The following is a 26,018-nucleotide window of genomic DNA, read 5'->3' on the forward strand; positions in this document are numbered from 1 at the left end:
TGCTCCATCCCTTGATCACTTCAGCTGTCCTGTTCTAGACATTCTTTTAACTCCAGTTTGTATTCCTTCTGGTGCAGAAATGAGAACTGTACACAAGATACACATACTTTGTTTCGTACAGTAATACATACCATGTTTTCAATACCCTTTCTAAAGATAGGTAATGTTTTGTTGCCTTGTTTTGGTCTGCTACTGCACTTTGAGCTGGTGACTTCAGAGAAAACAGTGACTCAGCCTTCCTCCCGCAGTTGGAACTGGGGAAAGTGGAAGTGTTAAGTGGTTGAAGAGCTATTGCTTGGAGTGTTTTTTCCCCTAGATGCATTACATCACATCTATGTGTTGGAGTGTATCTGCTGTCTTTTAGCAACTTGCTTCATTTTGTAAGATCCTTCTGGGTTCCCCCCCCTCCCCCGGCCCTTGGCGTGTTTTTGCCTATCCATAAGAGCTTAATGTCACCTACAGACTTGAAGATTTTGCTTACTCGTTTTGTGATGCTGACTAAAACCAATCCTTGGAGAGCCTAATCCAGTTTCTTCTCTATCCATACCTCTCTTCCCCATAAGCAAAAGGTGTATATATAGTACTTGTTTAGATAATAAAAGTAAATCCTTTATCAGAGTCAGATACTGCATGTACTGTAACTGAGTGTGTAATGAGATTGATCCCACCTGCCCTGTGTAATGATTAATTTCTCTTCTCTTCTCAATCTCCTTGTATGTAGCTTCCACCAGAACGTCTTCATTTGATATCTTACTGTTCAGTGTGCCTGGTCTGAAATTTGGCTACTAGTGGCTGGATAGGTAACTTTGTGGCCATGATCAGTGATGTGGTATGTATGAATCTGAAGTTTCCAGGTGCATGCCCTTTTAATTCAGGGCAGGGTTCAGCTGAGATGAAGGAAAATGCATGTGGTTTACTATCAGCATCTTAATCAGAGTCTGGATTTTTTCAGTTTCAAAAACTAGTATGTAAGAACCACAAGCAGAGTCATTTAGGAGGAGTTTGTGTCAGTGGGAGGGGAAACTGTAATTGGAAACTGTTGAAAGGTTGGGGTTTTTTTTGTAGGTGTTAAAAACTAAGGAGGGTAAATACTGCTTTTTTTTTTTTTTTAAATCATGGTGCGTGTGAAGCAGAAGGCAGGTATAAACAGAGGGTTGGGGCAGTGGAAAGACTGACAGTTAATGAGCCACTGGTTTGTCAGTTTGTCACTTAAGGAAGCAAATATAAACTGAACATGTTCAGGAGGTAGGGGACAAGTCAGCTGACACTTGTACTGCTGTAATAACGTTATACTTTTGCATGTTTGAAGCTATTTGAGGTATGTCAGATACTGTGGTGATCACATTGTAATCTATTTTGTCAAGCAAGCCTGGTACTTTGTCAACCAAACATACAATCTGAGCAAAAAACCAACCCCCTTTGTATTCTGTGCAGTACTGCAGTTGGTCCTCTGATATTTTGTGTTTCAGAAGCAGCAGCTTGCGTTAAAACTAATAATTGGTTAAACAGAACTCAAAAATGTAACATAGGCTGTGCACGTTTCCTGAGGTGGTGTCATAGCAGTTCATTCTTGGCTGCTTGCTAGTTAACCTTTTCAACAGACCTAAATGAAAGCGTTAAATCATTATTGCTGATACTTGCAGTTGAAGTAAAGATTTAAACAAAGATAGTAACGGAGTACAGTAGAACATGGATCTCCTATGAAATAGGGTTGTGAAGAAAAGATTTGCATGCTGAATTTCTTCTGATCTGGCCAAAGCACAAAAAAGTGTTAGCAAGTTCTGTGAATGGAGGTGTCTGTCATATAATTGTTCCACTCCATCTCTCCCCATGGTAAGAGAGAAAAATTTGCAGTTAATGCTGGATGTTCAGCTACTGCTGTGCCTAAGGCAAATGTAATAAATATATCAATAGGGGGGCAAACCACCCCCCCCGGCCCCTCTAAGTAAGCAAATGATATTTTTTAATGCTGTTATGAGTGACATAGGGATTCTGTGTCAGGTATTGGTGTTTGCAAATTGGGGAAACTACTGAAAGCAAAAAAACAGTTTGAACATTTAAAGACTTGTAAGGATGATCAAAGGTTTAGACAAATAAGCCTTTATAGTGTGCCACTTCTGCCTCTCATTCTACATGGCTGATAGAAGAAAAGATTTTGAGTCACTCTTTAAAATTGCCCTAAAAATGGGAAATGATATAATAAAGGACTGTTAACATTCAGCTCTGCAGCTTGTTAAATTAGAAGTAGGTTAGAAATAAGGGATGCACTTTTAATGATGAAGGAAAAAAAATGCATATATAGAACAATCTAATTGGTGGTTTATGCAATCTTTTAACCATATTGTAAAATGTTTTAACAGCTTTTCCTTAGTGGGTGTTCTGTCAGAATGAATTAATCGTATCTCCAAGGTCTTTGCTCAATAGATGAGATGATCATGGATAAATCCTTGAGTTTCTCAAATGTAATTTTACAAAGCAGTTTTTTGAAAGGTGACCTTTGTTTTCTGCCTACATATTGGCTTTTTTAAAAAAAAATTGACATAAATAATGAGATCTCAACTTCGTTAAAGATTAGAGGAACATCCAGCTGCCCTTCCAGCCTGCCAGAGAATAATAGGATGGGAGACTTCCAGGCTGTTGATTGCAGGCTCTGAGACAACATCCTTCAGCATCAGTTGTGCAAAGGCTAAAAGCTGAATACATGTGTGTATTCCCAAATGATTTTGATACTGGTAGATAAATAGTAAAACTGCATTTTATGTTGAGTCTGCGTTATTCCTCCTTCAGCTGGAAGGATTGTTGTCAAATGACATGCGCTACTCTGCTTTTTGGAGTCTGTGGTGTGTGGTTCATGTGTGCTGCAAGCCTTTACTCTTCAGTGGAATGAGATTGGCTCATCAACTGAATATCTGAATTCATTTAAAGGGAATCGTTTTAGGTTAGTCAGTCAGTTCCTGCTGCAGGAGAACAACATTAAATTTCTTGTGGTCTGCTGCTTACCACAGCTTGGGAAAGAGATCAGTGCTGCAGATGGGGTGAGAGTCTCGGCCTCTGTAGTTGTCCGTGGAGCCATGTTCTCATTCTACCTTGAGGTAGGAACATGAGGCTCACAAAATATTCCTGTGTTCGATGATTAGATGTTATTCTTGGAAAGAAGGTTTAAAGTTGCGGCTCCATTTCCACAAAGACATTTGAGAAAATTCTGCAAGGTAAAATGCAGTTTCATGAAAACAAAGGCAGCGTTGGAGACATCTGATACTCAAGGTATCCATAGATAGCAGAATAAAACCTATTTGTGATGGGATCCACAAAGCCTATTTGAGGGCTATACTGTCCCAAACAGTCTCAGCGCATATAGAAGTAAGAGTAGTGCTCTTTTGTTAATATACAGTCTTTTTTTTTTGTTCCTCAGTGAATTCATATAGATGACGGGTTTACTTGGCACATGTTGTTTGGCTGAGGAACTTATTTTGTAATGACCTCTGATGTCATTACAGCTTCTTTTGTGTTATTGTCATCTTTGTGTGGTATTACAGAAACCTTGGTTGGAAAGGATCTCTTGACGCCATCTGCTCCATTCTCCCAATATCGCTTCGGAATTAAAACAGTTTTCCTTGAACTGGTTAACCTTTACTAGGTATGTAAAAGTTTGTAAAGAATATGGTCTGAAAATTATTTTTCTTTCTGTCTATTCAAACTGACAGTTTGCTCCTTACTTAGCAGCACAGTAAGACATGTGAGAATATAAATGCAGAACGTGACTGATCCCTTGAAAGTATCACTAGGAGTAGAAGCATGTGAAATCTGATTAATTTTTAATTTCACTTTGAAGAACTACTTTGGAGCAGATAAGAAATTAAGGTTGGTTCATGTTATACAGCTGGAAACGAGGTTTGTGTGCTGTAGGAGAAAAATCAGTCCAGACCTTTATTGCATGAGGGAATCCTTACCCTACAGGACAGCTCCCCCAGATACTCTCAAGTTTCCCCTCAATAGTCACAAATCAGGTTTGGAGCCTAATTTTTGTTTTGTTTTTTTTTTTATTTTCAAATCTGTGTTGAATTACTTCCTCCTCTATGGAGATCTGAATGTCTAAGGTGCTTCAAAAAGGGAAAGGTTTTGAACAGCAAAGAAGGCAAGTCCGTAAGTGTGATCAGAAGTGAGTAGCTACCTAAATGCGTAGTCTCAGTTTACTTCTCAGTGAACGAACTTATTAAAATGTTGCAGGAATCCACTAATATTTTCAGTATTAGATGCTAAATGAAAACCATATGTGGAGAATAAAGCTAAGGAGTTTTAGGCCAGAAAAGATGAGTGAGCTGGGGAGACAGGGTAATCCTAAGGGTAAGAAATATCAGAGTTCCTGATGTGAGTCTGATAGAAACACGTGAAGGTAATGAACACTTAACTTACAAAAGCACATAAAATTGAAATAATTATGTTGATCTTTGGAATTGTGATACTGTTGGATTTATTTACGCTCTTACGAGTTATATCTCTGTAGTGGCTGGTGTTTGCCAGAATCAAGATGCATTAGCCTATTGAAGACCTTGTGCTTAATTAGAGATCTTTGAAAAATATGAGACAAATAACTTTACTAAAAAGTTCATTTGTGCAATTTTGAGTAGACTGTTATGACCTTCACACTTCCATTTCTTTTGTCCTACTTGTTTTTAAAACTAGTGTGTGTCAATTAATTGTTGGAAACATTCTTTCTTACACTAAATTGTATTAGAAGAACATGTACTTGCAGGAAGCTGTTCAGTCAGTCTAGTTGTCCCAGAGCTGTAACATCTCTTCAGTTAACGTGCTTGTGGAGCTACTTTGCGGTGGAACATGGAAGTAAGAAATCATTACGCTGTTTGACTTAAATATAGTAACGACGCTGATCTTGTAGGTCTCCTGTTTAGAATAGGTCCCAGTGCAGTAATGTGATCTGTGTGAATGCTGGTGCCTGTGCAGGAGGAGATCACAGCAGAACCTGTGGCTCAGGTATTAGGGACAAACACTAGAATACGATGAAGTCGGTCTGAAGTTAAAGATATGTGCATGTCTTAGCTGCAGAGCTTTCCCTGGAGGTGTTAGAAATTGCATGGCTAACTAAGTTCCTGGAATGTAAATCAATGCGTTCTGCCTATACGTGTGTATAAGATGAGGTATTTTTCTAGTGGTTATGTTTACCGTTATTTTCTTAAAATCTGTTGTGTAGGCATACTTAATCAAATAGTCTGCTTCAAGAGTTAATAAGTGCTGTAATTAAAATTTTCTTCTAATTCTTGACGTATTAGAAATGTTTTATATGGCTTGTATTTTTTGGTAGTAACTTGAATTTAAAGAACATTAAAAAATTTAACTTATAATTAAGGTTAGAAATTGCTTTATATCACTGTAGAAAAATTAAAATAAAATACTGTATTTTCTGCTCTGCCGTTTTAGTTGTTTCACTTGGGTGGCTGCAGTTCATATTGTATGTCTTAGTGACAAGCAGGAATTTTTTTGCAACTTTATAGAAAGAGCACACAGAAACTATTAAACATATATAAACAGCCCAAAAAGTCTAACATTTCTATTTGTTAACTTTTCAAATTGATTGACACAGTGACATTTTTCTGCCAGAAGAAAGCTCCATTCCGTATGCGTTGATCTGGATGCTGTGTAGCAGCTGTTGCAGGAGGTGACTTCAGATTTTCCTTCCTGGCAGTTTATGCTGCTGCTTCTTGTCTGGGCTTCTTCTATCTCAAGGCATTTCTTCTTACGTAAGGCAGTTTTGTTCATAAGCAGGCAGCATCATGAGCATCTCTTAAATGTACCTTCTTATCTTTTTAAATTTTACTCCGTTCTACCAGAATAAAGGCTGCAATATTTTCTGTTTTGTGGTGTCCTGTTGCTGTTTTCATTTTGTGTTGTGTTTAAACTTTGTCTTGCCATTTCATTGTCTCCTTAGAGTCCTACAGTTCATCTTTTGAATTTAGTGGACTGCCTTTAAATTTCAGGTGCATTTCTTCGGTATTTGAGTTGTCATGTTGTGCAGCCACAAATGTGGATTGTAAATGAAAGCAAGCATGATGTTAAGAATCTGTTGGTGAGAGCAGGGCTAATAAATTTATTGAGCCTTGCTATTTCGTCTAATAGGTAGCAAAGCAGTGGCCATCTGCTTAGGTAATCTCTGAATCTGTTCCAGTTGCTACACCTGTGGTTAAAGTTCAGTTTCCACGTGGATTTTGTACCCAGTACAACAATTTTGTTACTCAACATTGCTGTCTCCTTTTAACCAAATAACTGTGTAGACCTTTTTCTTGGGTTCAGTTCAGTTTCTTACTCATTTGTTTTATTGATTCCCCTTTCTTTTGCCCCCATACTTGTATTTATTTCCGCTTCTGTTAACCCCTTGATGTGTGTCCCCGGTCCTTGTCCTTACAGACTTTGAGTAATTCTTGCTTGCTAGTTCTTTGTGGGTTCTAGTTTCTGTTCTGAACTCTGATTGGCGTCTCAAGTCCTAGTTACAATCATGTACTGAGCTGGCAAGTAGATACATGAAAAGCAGGCAGAAAAAATATAATAATTCCTATAATTAACTAATTAGAAAAACTTAATGTATACACATTTATACCCATCTTCAGGAGTGTAGTTTTTAATATGATCTATTTTGACTCGGAGGCAGTGGTTCTTGTAAAGTTGACTGCAGTTTAAGACAGTTTTGGCATTTATTATAAAAATGTTCAGTAACCATATTTTGTATGCCTTAGTGACAAAAATCAGACTCCTTCATTTTAGTATTATTTCCTGCGTTCCATACTTAACCATTTGTAAGCTTGGCTACCTCTTCTCTAAAGGTTTAAGAATAAAGAAAACCTACAGTGAGGTCCTCTTTGTATGCAAAGACTAACCCTGACACTTTCAGCTCTGAAATTATGTAGGTGATCATGGTGAAATCCATATGTAACACTTAATTTGTGAGTAGTGACCCGTATTCTGCTGTAGTAATTACACTCATTGCCTAGCAGTATAATCTTTGTCCTGCAGTTAGGTGGGCAAAATGTAATCTTGTTAATGAACAGGGTGAGACAAGGAAAATGCTCTTGATTTGCATGTGGCATGCCTAGTAGCTAGCAAATTGCTTCAGATAATGTGCTGCTTTAAACAAGTACAGCCTTGCAGAAAAATTATTAGGCCAATTGAGTTTTAGAGCTATTTTTTCTTCTGTTGCTAAATTTATTTCTTTATTGTTACAGATATTTGAAGACTTCCCTTGCCCGCAGGTAAGTTCTCTTCTTGCGTTTATGTCTTGATGTGACAGTAGGCAGCTTTTAAGGGGTTGCTTTGCAATATAGTCATGCTTTTATGTAATCAGAATACTGGTTCTTATTGACACTGTCATAGTGCTTAGTCATGTTGGAATCTGAGGTCAGAACAAAACCTGTTGAGGTACAGATATTTTTTTTACATTTAAATAACGTATTTTGTCAAGGGGAGGAGGTAACTGAGATATATTTATGTGCAGTTGTTAAATATGCGTGTGATATAATTAATGCTTAAAACGACTCAGCACAGCATGTGATACATCTGTCAAGAACAGATTAGGAACAGCCATAAATAATGTTAGTGGTGAATCAGAGGGACAGTGTGCAAGAAAATGTGGATGAGTGGTTTATGGGTGGAAGGGATCTCCCCAGGTGGTAGTAGGGAAGGTGACAGACACATTCACTTGGCTGGGGTCACAGGTGACTTGTGCTGGAGCTAGAACTATCCCTCATCTCTGTTGGTCTCTGTCTTTTCTATCAGTGGTGGTTGAAAACAGAAGCCCCCCCCCCCCAAAACAATGACAACAAAAAACAATGAAAAAAATCAATCCCACCAACCTGGTCTTTAAAAGGAGCATTTTTTTTTGTTTGTTTACTGTTTGATAAACTTGGTCTTTAACCAAGTATTGTTGTATAAATTCACTTGGGCTGTAGGCTTAAGTTGTGATGTAGAGGTCAGGATGAAGATGTCTTCTGTTTCCTAGCGTTTTGTCCATCTATTCACTATTTGTAATGTGAATTCTAGAATCATAACTGTAGTGTGCTTTTACTTGTGGTTGAGCAAGGGACTGGATGTTTTATCAGGTCTGCTGCCTTTTGCTCTTACTCTGCATTGGTGATTTTGCTTATGTATCTGTTCTGTTATTTCTTCTTACTGAAATGTGCTTCATCTCCACAAAGTGTCTTTTTGCAAGTGAATATCTAAAGTGTAATGGTACGTAGTCAATATGAATCTGCTCTGGAGGTAGTTGCTTTTTGCCATTTGAATCAAATGGCAACTTCAATTAAAAGCCTCATAGCTGATAGTTGTAGTCTTTCCACAGGAACTTTAGAGTGGCTGTTCTGGAAAAAAAACCCCAACCCATGTTTGCTTGAAGCAGTGAAGAGAAGTCTACATGTGGAAGAAGTTTTCTTTTAAGGAAGACTTTTAAAATGATTTTGAGTGTTGAGAGCAGTTGTCAGGCAGGCAAGTACTTGTGGAGAATACTGGAAAAATAAATGCCTGGTGTTTAGGTCAGGCAGACAGGACAATAAGGGTGGTTGTGGGTTTTTTTCTGCAGCTACTAAAACAAGGATGTGTGGTGAATCTTCTTCCCAGTTTCCATTTGGGACTAGAAGAATTTGTGCTGTAAACCTGAGTCATGCCGACATGGTTCTTTCCAGTTTGGGTATGGGTGTGGGAGTGTCCTAATTGTACTCTTCAGCTTTGTCATTGAAGTATTGATAGAGGGCAAAAATTTGCCCAAGTTTTTGAAATGGTAACCTTTTTCTATGGTATGGTAAGAGGCCTTTATAGAGGTGATGTATAGCTTTTATACCAACTTGCCTGCAGCAGAGATTTGACAGTATGTAACGGAGAAGCAAATATAAAACCTGGTTTTAACACACTTAAAATATTGTCAAAAGAGAAGGATGTTTCAAATGGAGTCCCACAGAGGTCTGACGTGTCCGCTGATATTTTCATTAATGGCCATGATGAGGAACTCTATGTGCCTGTTTAGTCTGCCAGTAACACCAATACAAAAAGATATAGGAGCACATTGGATAATGGGGTTAAAATTCAAAGAATTTGGCACATAAGAAAACTGCCAGGATAAAATCTGTAACGCATTTGAATAAAGATGAGGTTTGACGTGGAGATAGGAAGTTTTATTCATCAGAACTCCTATTTAAATAACAGTATGTTTTTATTTCAGGTTTTGAAGAACTTTTTTTTTCTGGGTGCCACTTTTAGCAGTGAACAATAGATGTCACTAGAAATGCTCTTACTTTTGCCACCTGGTTTTAGTACTCTAAATTTGCATCATAACATGGGGAGAGGCCTTTTGCAATGTTTGAGAGCTTTGCAGTAGGGAGGTCTTTTATTGTCGGGTCTTGTTTGAGGTTGTATTATGTGTAAATTCTTTCCAGTCAGTGGTACACCAAGGTCATCCAGAATGCTTCCTTTTTGCTTTGATTTCCTAGCAAAATCTTCTTGTAAAGAAGGATTGTTTGTGTGCTGTTGAATGCTTTACTTGATTAGGTGGTTAGATAAATTGTAACTCAGGAGAGTTATCCTGCATGAATTTGTATCGCTGCTTTGAAGTCTGTGGCTAATGAGTTTTTTTTACTACCTTGTACTTGAGGCCATGGATATAAGCGTAGAGAATTTTAGGAATGCAAACCAGTAGAGGCTTGGAGGGCAACTTGCTAATATATCATAATTTCAAACCCAGATAAAGAACGCAGTATTCCTGTCTATATGTGAAGTTATCTTGGAACATGAGTGTGTTCACAGTATGCCTGGAGAAATGAAAGACTAGTTTCCTCTGGTAAATGCAGTTAAACTTTCCCTGTTGGCACTGTTGGGATTAAAAAAAATCCCTTCTGGATTTTGTTTTATATTCAGAGGGCAATAAGTATAACATCTTTAGATTTGGTCCTTTGTTCTTGATCAAGTGCAAGTAAGCATTTATTACTGGAATCAAGAAATAATAGTAATGAAGAGAAAAGCTATGCCAAAAAATACATAAGATAGGTAGAGGAGAATAAAGACAAATGTAAGAAATAAGCATATATTGGGCTTTCAGTTAAAAATGGAACAAAACATTCTCCCAGAATGGAATCTTAGGTACAGATGTTGGTTCTTTATGACTCTCGTCCAGAAAACATCTGAGTCAAGTAAAATCTTGTAGTCTCCTAGCATAAGGTATTGAAAAATTAATAGGAAATGAGCATCCTTTGTGTAGTTTAATTCCAGATATGCAGCATATTTGAAGTCTAGTTCTGTGTGCGTTTTTTCATGTATAGCGTACCGTTTAGGTAAGCACTATCCACACATAGTTGTTATTGTGAAATATTAAATGGCTTTGGAACTAGTTTTAGTTTCAAGTGCGCATTAGGGACCAAAAAAAGAAGTGTAAACAGTTTCAGCTCAACCTGAAGAAGTTCTTTCTGAATTAGAAACATGTTCTTGTTGGGTGTATGGCCATGCTGCTTACATAAGGCCTGCTAGTGATCCATTTAATTAAACCAGATTCATCTCCTGGCACCTTCCACAGAAGTACACTGCCTCGAAGCAGCCTGCTGCTGCTTTCTCTTACCCACCGGATATGAGGTGGGGGTCTTTTAATGCTACGCTGTGTAATTAGATCTTCCTTATCCTAAACCTACACCTGCCTGTGTGGTGAACCTAAATACAGCAACTTGAAATGTAATGCAGACTACAATTAAAAAAACTCTCAACAATGGCATGGATATTTTCAACGGTGTTAAAAGATGAAAAATTAAAAACCAGTTGAGGAATTGCCAGATGAAGTTGCAGTAGCAAGAATGACAGAATAGAGGATATGCAGAATTCTTACAATAAATGTTCACAGGTGTTACAGGGGATAACAAATTATGCAGCAATTATTCATACAGCTGAGAACAAATTCAGTAAAATGAGCAGAGAACTGTTGTTAATGTCCCTGCTTAAAGGGGGGGGGGGGGGGGGGGGGAAATGCAACTGCATAGTCAAAAGTAAAAAAGTACAAAATGGTGGCTTTTTGATTTGTCACTTCAGTTTTAAATAAGAACTTAATACAAACCGCACTAAGACTGTAAACAGTTCCTCTCACATCAGAATGCCTGACATGGTGCTTAAGGGATTACACGGGGAAACCTGCACTTTCTTTTTCACTAAAAGTAGTATTTGCAGTAATCCCTTTGAAAATCAGGAAGTTTTTTTTCTTCTAGGAATCTTTGCAGATTTTATCAAGAATTCTGATTTTTATCCAACAGTAAACTCGATTTTCATATATTTGTAATGGTTTTGGTTGTAATGTTTTTAATTTGCACTTAAATTATGAGGTACTTCTACAAATGAAAAGAGTATGGAACTGAAAACTCAGTTTATGAAATGTTAGTGCTATCGTCTTAGCCCCTTATAGTTGAGAAGATGTGAGAAGGCTTTCCTTTTGATGCAAGTATGCCTTATAGTTTTAATTCTTTCCACTGGCGGTGAGATGAGTGCTATTTGTACATTTCCAAATACTGTATCACAAAACATCTATTACTACTGGTCGAGACTATTGCTGGCAAAGTTAAATGTCACTTTGAGGAAGTTTCCCTTGCTATTTGTGTGTTAAATCTTCCTATTTGAAAATTGTATTGAGTAGTTTTAGTGATCTAATTATCTCTACCTCCTAAATGCATTTTCCCATTGTTATATACCTCTGATATACTTGGAAAAGCGATACATTTATCCTTTGTAAGCTATCACTGTTAGTATCTGGGGTTTTGGAGAGGTGGGGAGATGATAACTGAGATCTTGACATGAAATCTGTCTATTTACAAGCCTTTCTACTGAAACTTTTTTGGTTACTTTGACTGTGCTTTTGATACTGCCCTCTTTGTACTCCCATCTGTATTTTATAGCTAATGTCTGCCCAGGTCAATAGCAACAGCATGGTTTGCTAAGAAAAAGGTTAACATTTTTATCAATGAGCTGGACTTATGTAGATGAGACATATTAAACACCTCACTAAAACTCAGATAACCTAGAATGTGGTCTTTTTCCTTCAGAAACTGATGTTCCTACTAATCTTTTATTTGTAGTGCCTGGCCTTCACCTGGACTTTAAGCTGCTGATCACAACCCTTTGAGCCTGACAGTCCAGACTGTTTCCATGTCATCTTACTTTCCATTTATTTAGTCTGTACTTCATCGGTTTGTCTATAAGAATGTTGTCGTTGGAGACAGCGTTGAAAGCCTTGCTCAAGTAAAGAGAAACAACATTCCCTTGACTACCAAGCTAGTACTTTCAGTGTAGGAGTCCATTAGGTTGGTCAGGCATGATGTCCCCTTCATATATCCAAACTGACTACTTCTGATCACCTTCCCCTGGTGTGTTTAGAAATGTCTACCAGGATATTCTTCATCACCTTGTCAGGAATGGAGGGTCTAGTTGTCCTGACCCTCCCTCCTTGCCTCCCTTGAGGACAAGAGTTAAGTTTGCTTTCTTCCAGCTGTCAGGAACCTCCTCCATTTGCCGTGAGAGGCTGTGAAATAGTTTATAGTTAAGTCTGCAGCCAGGGCAAATTTCTTATTTTTCTGGGAGTATGTATAGGGATAGAGGAAAAAGGAGGACATGGGAGGTAGAAGGAAAGTAGTTTCAATATAGGGTATTGACAGTAGGATTAAAAAAACCCTCAGGACCTAAATCAGGAGCACTGGGAATGATGTGATACCCCTAGTAACTGCTCTAGTCTGTTTTGATGCTCAAGAAGGTGAGATGTGATATGTTTATCACTTAATAGGACTATGACTCAATTGCATGAGGAAGTAGGGAGTAGGAGTTGATGACATGAAGGGTCCTTTGAGTCCTATGCCCGATGTTCCTATCAATGTTAACAAGCTGGGTTAATAGTCTTAAGAGTTTAGAACAAATACAAAGGCAGCAGTTCAGCACACTTCATTTGTTTTCTGTCTGTAGTTCTGGCTCCCAAGGTTCTGGGGACATACGTACTACTGTGAGGATTGTTCATGCTTACTCCTGTGTCATCATTGCTTAAGTGGAAGAATTCCAGTAGGCGGGTGCATCATACACAAATTGTATCGCTTGACTATATAGACATGTTCATAGCTACTTTAGGACAAATTGGTCATTTATCTGCTTCCTTAGAAATTAATATTACAAATGATGTCTTTAGAACAGGAATTTTGCAGTTTGGAGGGATAAGGATACTCTTCCTAGGGAAAATTGTTCAACTTCCTTTTGCAAGTGACAGAAGAAGGTGTGGGTGAGATCCAGTGTGAAACAACACTGGTTAACTCAAAATATCCTGATTCCAGTTATGTAGTCTAGCTTTGAATTAAGTCATCTGCGCATTTTCTCTATTCCTCTAGATAGCATGCTTAATTTTATTCCTAGCTTGGGAAGTTTATTTTAGAAATATTCTCTCACTGAGATTGATGGAGAAGAAGCCTGAGCTTCAGTGTGATATAGGCACCTATTGACATACTCCTCGTGCAAGTTTTGCAGGGAGAGGTTTGTTAGACTTCCATTTGAGAGATGGGTAATTCATATCTTGATAGTTAGGGGTGTAGGGAAGGAGGATCATCCAATACTTTATTTTAAGCATAATAAGAATTGGCATTCTTAAAAAAAAAAGGCAAGATTTTGACAGTTTTTGGACAAAATAACAGAATTAATGAAAATTCTTTAATTCTTTTTGAATTCTTTGGAGGGAAAAAAAACCTACCTAGGACAGAAGCGATTGAATTTTATGGATTTTTGTCAGTAGTGATACCAGAGGAATTGCAGCAGGGCTTAGAACTCTGTATTACGTGCTGTGAAAAATTAAATAACTTGTAATATTTTGCTTAGAACAGGATGCTTCTTTGCTATGAGTAGACATTTCCCTGTTTTGGAGTTGAAGGAATACAGGCTGAGAATGGTTATTTGTGGGTTCTGTACCACTAAATATTCTTCATTCTGTTGAAACAAAACTGGTGTCTAGGAACTGGCAGTTCAAATTCAGCTAAGGCAGTCTGTAAGGGAAGGAGTTCATTCCAACACTTGACACCCACCTGTATGTCCTTGCTGGCGAACTGGCTGGCAATGATAGTGTGGAAAAAGCTGAAGGGGCATTGATAAGGGTTAGTATATATTTGATCTGGATCTAAAGTAGAATTTTGTCTGGATTCCACCAAGTTTACAGAAATGGAACATCTCTCATGTTTCTGCAGGAGGAACTCGGAGGTCTCTGGGAGCAGGTGTACAAGTGGTGGTTGCTGCTGACTTGCAGTAGAGGTGGAGCTGGTGCACCTACTTTTGTGGGTACCTTTGTAAAAAAGACCTGACGGAGTGTCCCTGTTCTAACTCGGTGTCACAAACCTTGCTGGAATGAGACATCCTGATAGTAGCAGAATATGCATAAAATGTTTTCTGTTTTGTACTCTGTGCAAACAGTGAGCTGATTTCCAGTGCTGTAGTCAAACATCAGCAGGAGAGAGTTGCTTTTATATTGCAAGACTGGCTGTACTAGTTCTGAGCAGTTACCTGCTTGGTTACCACGGGATGTTGTATGGTTGCAAATTTTAGAACTTTTAAAAGGGTATTTGGTAAGGGGTTAGGAACTTACAGGATTATTTAATTTTTGGGTAGTGTGGGTTTTTTTAGTTAATGAAAATTTTTGTGTAGGCAAGGTAGGGGGTGTGGGTATCTGCCAAGAGGACTGGAAAATTAATCTGTCTTTCGGTGGGGGTGGGGTGCGGAATCCATGAGCAGTGTCAGCCTCCCAAATGGAGGACAGTGAGCTGTAATCAGGGCATCAAGATATTGCGAAAGGGAGGTTCTGTTGCTGCATTATAACACACAATCTTCCATGACAGTCACCAGAATTTCTTAAGGAAAAGACATTTTGAAAACAGAAGAAATCGATACTTATGGTACATAAATGTTCTTTACTATCCTGTGAGTGGTATCCTGCTTATGCCTGTGATGCATTTGCTATTTTTATAAGACTACTGCACAGAAAGTACAGTTTCTGTGAATTTTTGTAACTCCTTCAACTCTTGCAGTTCTTTCAACTTAAAGTTAATTGTGTTATGCATCTGCAGGAGTTTAAACCCACACATCCTGTTAGTCTCCTGTCCAGTTATATTTACATCCCATATCGTAGCCTCCTACTGTGGAAGCAACAGAAATGACTGAGCAATAACTGAGCATTTGTAAGTTTTTCAAGATGGGGTGTGTGTGGGGTTTTTTGGTTTTGTTGTGTTTTATCAGCAGGGAGAAACAAAAGTCATTGGAAAGGAAGGTTGTCCCCATCCCTCCATCTTGTCAAGAATTTAATACTAAGGGAATTGGGCACAATTAGCGGTAGGTTTTGATGAGACCTGAAGCTTTCTTGGATGAGTGCATTGGAGATGCTTGCTGTAGTGTCAGAGTATGTTAGTACCTAATGTTTTCATAGCAGCAGCTATTAAGTAAAGGAAGGGTGGGTTTCACAGTGTTACTGGAAGTCTGAAAATCAGGCTGGATCTTGTGTAGTTGGTTTATATAAAATGTTAGTAGAGTGTGTTTTTTGTTCTGTGGGACCTGGGTTGGGAGTGGATTGGGATCTTCTCCCAAAATACACATAAGCTTGTTTGAAGTAGAATATCATGGGCTACAGTGAACCAAGAGGAAAAACATTGCACGGCTGAACTTGTCAACTACTTTGTTATAAGTTACGCCTAAAGTGACCATAAATAAAGGGTTATACGAGCTTTCCTTTCATTTATTTTTACATCCTTAATGTATAGCTCCACTGCTCTGCTTGTGCAGTTGGTGAACAACTTTTTTATTTGTGCAATTTTTTTTTTTCTTGCTCAGCAGAAGACTGGAAAAAGGCAGTAGTAAGAAAAATTGTAGATACTGTACCTATGACTTCTCCCCCCCTTCCTGTTTTATTTTCAGAAAGTAGATAATAGAATACATTTAAGAAAATAGCCAGACAGCTTATGATAGCTGTAATGTTTCCTGCAGGCCTTTTTCCTGGAGAACAATAATTTGAATATGAAAAACTGCAGAAGTTAGTCAGGCATAAAGCTTATGTTCCTCAGGTTTTCATATGGAAGGGTCAAACTTTACAACAACAACAACAAGACTGTTCTTGCAGCAGACTTTTTTTTTTTCTTCAGGACTTTATTTTGACAAGGGGTCAGAATAACAGAAGTGGAGTGTTAAATGCTTGTGCTTCCACTGGTAGGCTGGAATTACAGTTAAGATGGATGTGAAACTTCTTAAGAAATTGTTTAACTCTGGCACAAACATGTTTTCCAGATTATATCTTCATTCACGAATTACCCCTTTAAAAAGATCTTTAACAACTAAAGTTTCTGCTTAGTCTCCATTTAGATTAGTTGCTGGAATGGTGTCACATGCTTTGCTATCTTTAGTTTTATTTTTTTTTTACAGCAATGTGTGATAACTCTGTGAAAGGCTCAATGTAGAGAAGTATTTGAACTGTATTTCCAGGATTAGTAGACTCAGTTGTGATTCAGAATTACCTGCTTTTTAACTAAATCTATAAAGGTTGGTGGGCCAGGGTGTAAGCACACATGGTTGTGGTGTTTTTTCTGCTTATCCTACAGATACTTTACAAACAGCTCCAGCAAAATGGATCTGTCTCTTAGTGGAGCAAACTTCTGTGGACCTGAATAGCAGCTGAACTGCTAATGAAAACTTAGAATGCAACTAAGGCTCTTAGTCCCTGTAAGACAGGGGTCCTCAAACTACGGCCCGCGGGCCTGATACAGTCCCCCAGGGTCCTCAGTCCGGCCCCCGGTATTTACAGACCCCCCTGCCCCCCCCGCCGGGGGTTGGGGGGGGAAACCAAGCAGCTGCAGATGACTGCCTGCCACTTCATCCGCGTGCTGCCCCCCTGCTTAAAAAGTTTGAGGACCCCTGCTAAGACATTATTGGTTTGCATTGAAATTGCTGCTGACTGTCTGGTGAACTATGCATCCTCCAAGAGTGGAAGGTGTTACTGAAACCTGAGGACTTTATAGAGAAAGGTAGGGGAGCCAAATAATAGTGAGATGTTGGAGGTAGTAATGATCATTGAGGGTCTGGAAACATCAGTATATAGTTTTATATAGAATTTCTTAAAGAAAGGTTTTAAGTAGAAAGTTGAAGGACAGTGGTTAGGTTTTGTTTCATGACCTGCGTCCTTCAACTCCAAGACAGAACTTGTCTTAAGTCATCCTTTGAAGATATTTAACCTATTAAGATGGCAGTTTCATAGCTCCTTCTGCAGTTAAAAATTCTTACTATGCTTTCATTTCAGGATACTTGAATCTCTCAGCTACCAGTTTAAGTTGACTTTGTTCTCCATGTATGAGTGGCAGGACAAGGCTTATAGTCTTCCTCTGTTTATGCATTCACTGATTTTTTTTTTATTATTTTTTTTGTCCCAGTCTCTTGGTCTCTTAAAAGCTTTAGTACTGTGTCTTGGTTGAAATGCATCAAATGGGATTGAGGAGAGCAACAAGACAAGTTCTTTGGTAGTGGTGCTTGATAGCTCAGAACTACACAAGAGATGAACTCTTGGCCATGTCAGATGCTGTTCTGTGCCCAGTGTTGTTCCTATGATGTTTGGTAATGTAGGTCATTCAGGCTGCATCAGTCATAGTGTTTTTTTGCTACATTTTTTCTTTCTTTTTACTGTTTGAAGACATAGGATACTTAACATCCCTTCCCCTTGATCTGAAGAAGGGCTGTGCCCAGAAAGTTGGCTCTTTTCCAGCTGTATGGGTTGGTCTTTGTAGATCTTGGTCTTGTCTACTTTTATTTTTTTTAACAGCATTCTTGAATGTGTTTTCAGCTTCACCAAAACCCTGCCTTTCATGCTGAAGTCGTCCTTGAGTCAATGGATAAAAGTTTATTACACTTAAAGTTCAGATGAACTTGGAGCTACAAACAAGAGGCTTTATTGGTCTGCTCATCAATTTTTGTATTATAAAAGGATGCAGACTGGGCATGTTTTCTGTCTTTGAAATACTGAGGGCTGTTTCATCTAGTGTCACAGCTGCTTTGCTAAACTAACCTGAACTTTATTTGGTGGTGAGCTCCTGGAAGCCTTTTTAACTAAGTAGCACATTCTTGTGTTTTCTGAGCACTTTGATACCACCTTGCAGGTATTTTTTTGTAGGTAAATATAACTTGTTTGACAGAATTGTGCTGACGACAAGCTGTCTTGTGTAATTAGAGGAACAAATGAGGCTATTTTAAGGTGGTGGATTTTGCATCGAATGAAAAGTTCTGTGTTAGCTAAAGATGACCTTTGATTCTCTGTAACAGAGCATAAAATGACTGCCTGGCAAACTGCTGCTTGAGAGTTTATTGCTGCTCTCATGAAGCAGTGAGATAGGTGAAAGCTCTTGTAAAGTGAATGTCCCTTCTTGGTATAAAATTGGGTGAGGGGTTGATATAAAGGGAAAAGGAATAGAATTTTCTGTGGTTTAGAGGCTCAGCTACACCCGGGCTCTACTAGAGGTTCTCCTAAACAAAACATCAAAGTGGAATTTGTTGGGATTTCTCATGTAACAGTTTTGAATCCAAATTATGCTAATTGGAGTCGGAAAGGGGAATTTGTCTCTAACAATATTTTCTTGTTTTTTAAATACACTAGTCTTGCTTGGTAGGTTAAGGCACAGAATCTGTTTGATTAATAGAGCAGCCTTAATGTTTGTTACACAACATTTTTTAGTTTTGTAAAATTTTTTTTTTTAGATTTGAAGGACATCAACACCGGCTTGTTGATTGTTCCTTAATACTGGCACTTTAAAGTTAGATAGCTATCTGTCTTAGCCTGTGTTTTTGTATACATAGGGGTTTTATGCTATGCATATCCTTCACTAAGAAATACAATGTTAACTGTTCCAACAGTGTGTTTTTAAATATAAATGGAATAGTACTGCATTATTGTGAGCTCATGGATTAATTTTGTTCAGTTTGTAATCGCATTTGATGGTTTGGAAGTCTGAGGAATCGCTGATGTTATGTTTTGTGTTTTATGTAATGCTGAAAGTCTTTGAAAATTACATACTTCCTTCTGAGGTGTAGTGATACATAATTCAGGTACAACTCTTCGTTGTAACATCTTTTTAGCACAAAGTCTTTTGGTAAGCTGTTGTTCTAACTTCATATTTAGCATACAGAGGAAGAGCAGTACAAGGGACACATGTCCAGACTACATAATTTCTGGTAAATTAATTGGACTCTCTGTGGCTGCACAGCTTTCTTACTTTCTTCTGTGTAACGGGTTATTAGATGAGAGAGAAAGCAGCCCAGATATAAACAGGCACTGAAGAGACTTGCTGACCCATAAGCAACTTTCCTATATCCTTCTTAGAAGATGTGACTAATTATTTCTAGGTTACCCTTGAATGAATGAAGAGTTTTAAGAAGCATCTGTAAGGTCAACTGATCCACTCATGGATCCCTTCCACAGAACAAAAGTAATCCTTACAGAATGCATTTCCTTTAAACAGCATCAAAGAGGTGGGGTCCTCCCCCTTCAGCTACCTTCTGCTGTGTTTACCTCATAAACAGAACGTTTTCTGCAGAAACAGAGGAAGCTTTATAAAGTCAAAAAAGGTTCTGTTGACCATTCAGTATAACTTTGTCTCACCTCTCATCTTTCTCCCATCCAAGAAGGTTGATGAGAAGCAGTACAAACTGGTAAGTACAGTGATCCTGTCAAAGAGCAAAATTATCAGACTGTTTTGCAGTAAACAAGGAGAAGGATGTGTAGGGTTCACTCTTTCTTCTCTTAGTTTTCCAGGTCTCCATGAAGCAGGTGTTTGCTTTAAGCACTGGAACTGTGAAGGAACTTCTCAAAGATGTCTCGAGGATAGGAATTGTTGGGTGGGTTTTTAGTTTGTTTTGTTTTGGAGTTTGGTTTTTTTTTTTGTAAATAACCTAGAACATGAAGAGACAGAAGATTGGAATCGGTGCCCTAAGGAGGGAGTAATTTTAAACCATTCTCAGCTTTCATGGTGCTGACTTTATACTTCTCTACAGTAAGCCTTCAAAAAGTACATTGAAGGAAGTGGGAGCATATGAGTGGGTTAGTCTACCCACAAGAAAATCTGCTACAACTTCAATGCCTGAAAATTATTACTACCCATATGGGTTTAAAAAGTGGCTAGTCTTTATTTATGAAAAAATAAAAATAAATTTAAACTTAGTGGTCCTTCTAATGTCTGTTGTCTTATCAGCATGGGCTTGGAGGCTGCATGCTGTAGGCTCTGCTGCTCAACATCAGAGGATCCTTTGGGAAGGGGAAGCATGGCAAACGTCATTAATACTCCGTTCCTCCTGCTCTCTCCCAATGTGCTGCTGTTTCCTTTCCCCGTCTCACTGCTACCAGTAGGCTGAGATTGTAAAACAAAAGTAGTGAATTCTGTTAACTGTTTTCAAAATGTAATTCAAAGGGTAGTAAGGCTAATCCGATGACTGTGGCCCAGATGGTGATAACAGTGTTGGTTTAAAACTGCACTTTTCAGGAATACCCTAGATATATTCTACTATAAAACTCACCAAATAGAGGAAGGTAACAATAAATTCAGTACTGCATTGAATTTCTGCCAGAAGAATGTCTTCAGCAGAGATCCAAAGCAGTTTATATTCTAGAATGAGTTTAGAATACTGACGTAGTCTTCTGGTCGACTGAAGTGCTGTAGTGTGAAACTTGCAGTGTATTTTCTTTTCCTGGCTATTGACTGCTCCAGGTTGAAGCTGGGAAGTGTGAGCTTCACTCTCTTGTACTCGTTCAAATCTCAAGCATTCTCAGAGTAAGAAGTCTTAAAGCAGGTACCACTAGAAGTTCAAAATGAAGACTAAAGTCCCAAATCTAAATTAAAAATTTGTTTGATAGGAACCTCACAAAAGAGCACTCAGCTTTACAGGCAATGGATGTTACTAGTAGTTTGCATATTTTTTTTAATTGGTTCTCTAAGGTTTATTTAAGTCCTTTTTGTTTTTCCTTCAGGAATAAAAAAATGCTTAATCTAATCTGGAGCATGGAATTAGTTTGTCCGCATTGCAAAGAGTCAAATGAATTTATGGAGACAACGTTGCCTTCTCAGTTGTGCTGAATTATTTGTCAGATGACTGGGCTTGGATTTTGACACTCAAATGTCATTTGTCTTTCAGTTTTATCTGTCAGAATACCCACAGTTAAATAAGAAGGAACATTTGTGATGGCAGTACAATGAGGACTGAGCTGCTCAGTCTTCAGAGATCCTTTGTGTTTATGAAATTTGTCGTCCTTGTTCTCTGTTGTGCCCTTTGGCAAATGGCATTTAGGAGAAGACTATGTTAGAGAAGATGTGAGTGGAGGGTCAGGGGCTTCATAGTGGGTAAGGATGATAAAGACCAGGTAATCCAAGGCAGATTTCCAGGACAGCCTTAGTAAACTTGAGCTTAGTGTAAGGTAGACTTCACGAGCTGTAAGTCCCCATTTGATATAATGCACCATTTTTCAGTAGTCCCTGTGAACAAAGGAGAAGATACTTGTTTGGCTTTGGCTAAAGGGAACTTTAGGGCAGATAATCCTTTCCACTTTTAAATAATACACACATGCACACAAAATAATTATAGTAATTAAGAAAAACCTAAGGAACAGGCTTCAGAGAATGAAGATAAATGAAGATTGCAGCACAGTTTCAATGCTTGGGAGAGCATGTTTGCCAAATTCTGGATACAAAGATGGAAAAGCAAATGAATTAGGATGCAGAAGATTGTCATATGAGCAATAAACATGCTTTAATTTTTAGAACAGTCATCAGGCACTCTTAACTTTGCAGGCTGTTCTGCAGTTGTTTCAGTAAAATGCGTTTGTGGGTTTACCAAAAAAAATCCTCCACTTTTGCTGAGGACAAGCTTGGTTTGGGAGCTCTCATTTTTTATTAGCAAAATGAATGCAACGAAGGTGTGTTTCTTCTTCCATCCCTTACATTAATATGCAGACTTTCTTAAAATAAATGACTTTGTTCAGCTTCTAGTAACTACTAGAGGGATAAACAGTAGCCCATGAAGTGGCTAAGACTATGAATGATCAAGTCCAAAATAATAGTAGTGATGATGTGATTGCTATGCTCTAGGCTGTGGCTCTTCATTTTTGTCTTAAAAAGATCTCTGTTGCTGGTATGCTCATCTGGTAGCAGAGATACTGCAGAAGAGGAACTGAAAAAAAAAAATCTTCATTCTGCTGTCAAACACTGCGTTGATTCAGATCTGTCTGCTTTCTTCCCAAAGCTTCTGAATACTGAGCTTAGTTTCTCAGGGTAATGGAACTCAGGCAAGTATTGTCTATTTGGTCCTGTCGTGTTTCCTTTCCCAACAGTGCTCGAACTTGCCAGCCAGTTTGATCAAAATTTGATGACTAGAGATATTAACTGATGTGAAAATAATTGGTTGAATAGCAAAGAGATCCTAATGATGCTCTTCACTGAGGGAGAAACTGTAGTTAGCACTCTGCTGATTTAGGTATGAGACACCCCACAGGAGCTCAGTCTCTAGGTATAACCCTAGAGAAAGCCAAGCTTTGCCAGTTCATCCGACAGGCGTTTTAGATCTTTATTTTTGTATGAATAAGCTTGAGTGAAAAAAATTATACAACCTTTTATGTGCCTCCCAATTGTACAAAACTGCTGTTTAACCCTTTATTCCACAAGGCTTTGTTATTTTTGCAGTTGGCTTCACTAGGAGACAGCATCAACCCTGCAGGCAAAATTAAAACAAAACCTAAATGCTTTGATACAATTCAAAAGCTTTTGACTTTCCCCCTCCCTGCTTTCAAAAAGCTGATGCTGACATGCAGTAGTCTCTAAAACCAGGCTGAAATTGAGCAACCAAAGTCACAGTCAGTAGAAAAGTCTTGACTTCAATTTCCTTGGAGGCAAAATGCCATTTCTTAGCTGAGGACCTTGGCCTGTCTGTTGTTACTGGGGTAGTCTGAGTTTTTTCTGGTTAGAATGTGTTTTTTAGGAAAATGGACAGTGCTTCTGTGTGGTTTTACTATGAACTGATGTTAATTTTTTAAAATTAGAGTTTTCTTTGATATCTCTTAGTGTAATTGCTTACACAGTGAGTACTATGCAGATACTATCAGCGTATGTCAGCATATGCGTCTTGCACAACAAGAATGAATGTTCCTGTTCCACAGTCCTAATTTCTGACAGATGTTCCTTACCTCGGTAAATGTTGTAATCTGATTGGCATTACTTAAAAGAGATTATTTTACATAAATGGTACTCAGATACCTACTTGATGTGCAGTATTTATAAAATGTTGCAAATCCTTGGTATTAAGTATACTAGAGACGTAGTTAACTTTCCCAGTTTGGGGGGTGGTGGGGGTGATGTTAGTCTGCCTTGTCTTCTGTTCTATCCTTGCTGCCCTCCTGCCTGAAAGTTTGGGGTTTCTGACTTTCTGCAGAACATAGAATGTTATTTGAAAGGTGAGAATGAGCATATGTCTGCTGGTTACTGAATTTCTATTTGTTATTCTAAGGAGTAATTTTTGGTTTTAAAAATCAAGGAAGCGCTTGGTTTCTTTTGAAAAGTATATGGTCAGAGTGTAAAATATTGGATAACTTGTAAAATTGAATAAAGAATTTCTCGTGCTACATAGTACCTTTTCACCTTCATTTTGTAGTCTTAATATTACAAGAAACTATGTCCTTGAGGAGAATGATTGTAATAGTTGTATCATCAATAAGGATAGCCGTAACAGCAGATAGTGTCTCCTGACACTTGGATTGATAATCTGTATTAGTCTCATCTGTTAAAAGTATAAAGAAAAATGTGAGTCCACATAATCTGTTTATTAAAATTCTCCTTGGTAGTGCACTCACCAGTTGATATTTAAAGGGTTGGTGGTTTGGGGTTTTTTTCCCCCCATGAATAAAACTTAATTCAGGCCATACCATTTTTACCTTTTACATGTATTTTTTTTTTTTAGTTTTCTGCAAAACATTTTTATGGAAGAAACACGGAGTTTGTTTATTTTTTATTTTACACCCTAAAGCACAAACCAACTTAGGGAAAACTAGAGAACTATCTGCAGCTTTCTGTTTTGTAATGAAACAAGACTGACTGGCTCAAGGTCATCAAGGAAGCCCATGGCAGAGCTGGATGCATAATGGCAGCTTTCCTGTGCTGTGAGCTGCAGCTTGAACCCAAAAGGCGCCTATCCTCTGCCTCTGCGCCTTCGCTAGGCATGCCAATACAATAATTTGTGTTTTAAATACTACTATAATGTGGTTTGCTTTATTATGGAAGGTAAATACAATCGACCTTGTTGCCAAAAGTATTTGGCTGGCTGTGTAGAACTTTTTTTTTTGGGGGGGGAGGGGGGGCGGGCAGGAGGGCATGCAGGCATGTCTTCAGTTCTCTTTGGCTTTCTTCAGCCCCAGAAAGAGCTTTGTGCCTGAGCAGTGATGCAGAACATCTGATGGGCCTGGTTGTGGCCTAATCTAACTTTTTTTCCCCCCTTTTTTTCCCCAGTGAATATTTATTTTTCTCTTTTAAATAGAGAAGAAAGCAATACTTACATGCAGTTGCTGCATTTTTTTTATGAAGAGTTTAATAGACACCACCGTAGTTCTGCATAGCCAGTGCATTGACAAATGAAGATTGCAGTATTATAGGTAAAGAAAGGTAATTAAATGTATGCTGTAGATGAGTGTGATGAGTACGTGCCGCTACAAGTAGGCAGATAGGCTGCTAGCTTTAGATTAATTCCCTTTTGGTTATAGTCTTGGATAAGCCTTATGCCTTACTGCTGAGGGCTGGGAGCGAGAAAAGATTACAGTGTAATATATGTAATATATAAAGGGCTTTAATGACCAATGTGAATCTGTTGTTCCTGTTGATTTATTATTTTTAATGCATATTTTAGCTGAATCAGTTCATAATTTTTGTGGAATCTTTTGCTAGGAATAAAATGAATATTTTATTTCTCCATACATACGCTGTGTTGATAAAAATGCTTTTGCATGAGTTTATACTCACTTTCTTTAAAAAAAAATAATAATTATCATAAGCAGTTTTGATGTGGCATGCTGCTAAGTTAAGGAGAAACGTTCTGGCCGGGGTGACCTTCACCTTCTGCTGAGCAGCGGGTGCAGCAGCCCAGGTTTCGGAGGGCCGGCCGTGGGGCTGCGGCTGCTGCTGCTGCTGCCCTGCCCTGGGCTCCTTGCTCTGTAAGGCACGGGAACGCTCTCGGGCTTCTGCCATCGGGAACCTTGTGCTTGTCAAGGCTGGCAGGTGGTGATGCAGGGTCTCCTCCAGAAACTTCAGCAGGAATTAGGGTTAGTTACTGCACACTTCTAGAGGGTGTAGGGGGTCTTTTTTTTTGTTTTTCCCCTCTTCCTATTTTTTTTTTTTTCAGTCCAGCCGGTATACAAGCATAGATAGAAAATACCTAAAAGCGCTGCCCCACCGCCGAGGGGGCTGGGGCCGCACCGGCAGCGCCGGGAACGGGCGGGGGAAGCACCGCGCCGCCGGCCGGGCCCGCTTTGCGGCTCAGCCGCTCCCGGGGCCGGCTGGCAGGTCGGTAAACAGGCGGCTGCCGGCTGCCTGGAACAGAAGGGGGAGATTAGCATATTAATGTGGCGCTTGCTAATCGCCTCCCCTCCTCCCTCCCCGCCTCCCTGCTGAATGAAGGCAGGAGTACGGGCACCCACGCTCACTCTGCTGCCTGCTTACGCCCTCCTCGGTCGCTCACCCGCGGGAAGGGATGGTTCGGGCTTGCCATCGCCGAGGCGGGAGAAGATGAAGCCGCGGCGCGGTGCCCCCCTGCCGCCGGAGCCGGAGCGCGCTGCCCCGGGTGCGCTGAGGGGCCGCGCCGCCGCCGCCGCTCCCGCCGCCAGGTGAAGCCAGCGCAGCACGGCCGGGAAAAGGGGCAGCGGTTCTCCTGCCTCGCTGGTGGGTCGAGTACTTAGAAGCGGCTCCCAGCCTTCCTCCCGCCCCCCCTCC

At 39.1% G+C, this 26,018-nt stretch overlaps 1 protein-coding gene across 5 annotated transcripts in view; it reads left to right on the forward strand.

Annotated features, from left to right (window-relative positions):
• PTK2 (protein tyrosine kinase 2) overlaps positions 1–26,018 on the forward strand; it is a 223,846-nt gene that overhangs the window by 37,355 nt on the left and 160,473 nt on the right. For 3 of the 5 annotated variants that reach the window (XM_037381990.1, XM_037381991.1, XM_037381992.1), the window contains exon 3: positions 7,233–7,259. The exons of 1 other annotated variant lie outside the window; for it this stretch is intronic. The gene's annotated coding sequence lies outside the window, so the exon portion shown is untranslated. Of the gene's footprint in view, positions 1–3,566; positions 3,638–7,232; positions 7,260–26,018 lie in introns of those variants that run through there. One more of the 5 variants, XM_037381993.1, reaches the window with a different exon arrangement.

The sequence above is a fragment of the Falco rusticolus genome, chromosome 3 (genome assembly GCF_015220075.1).
Source record: "Falco rusticolus isolate bFalRus1 chromosome 3, bFalRus1.pri, whole genome shotgun sequence".
NCBI lineage: Eukaryota > Metazoa > Chordata > Aves > Falconiformes > Falconidae > Falco > Falco rusticolus.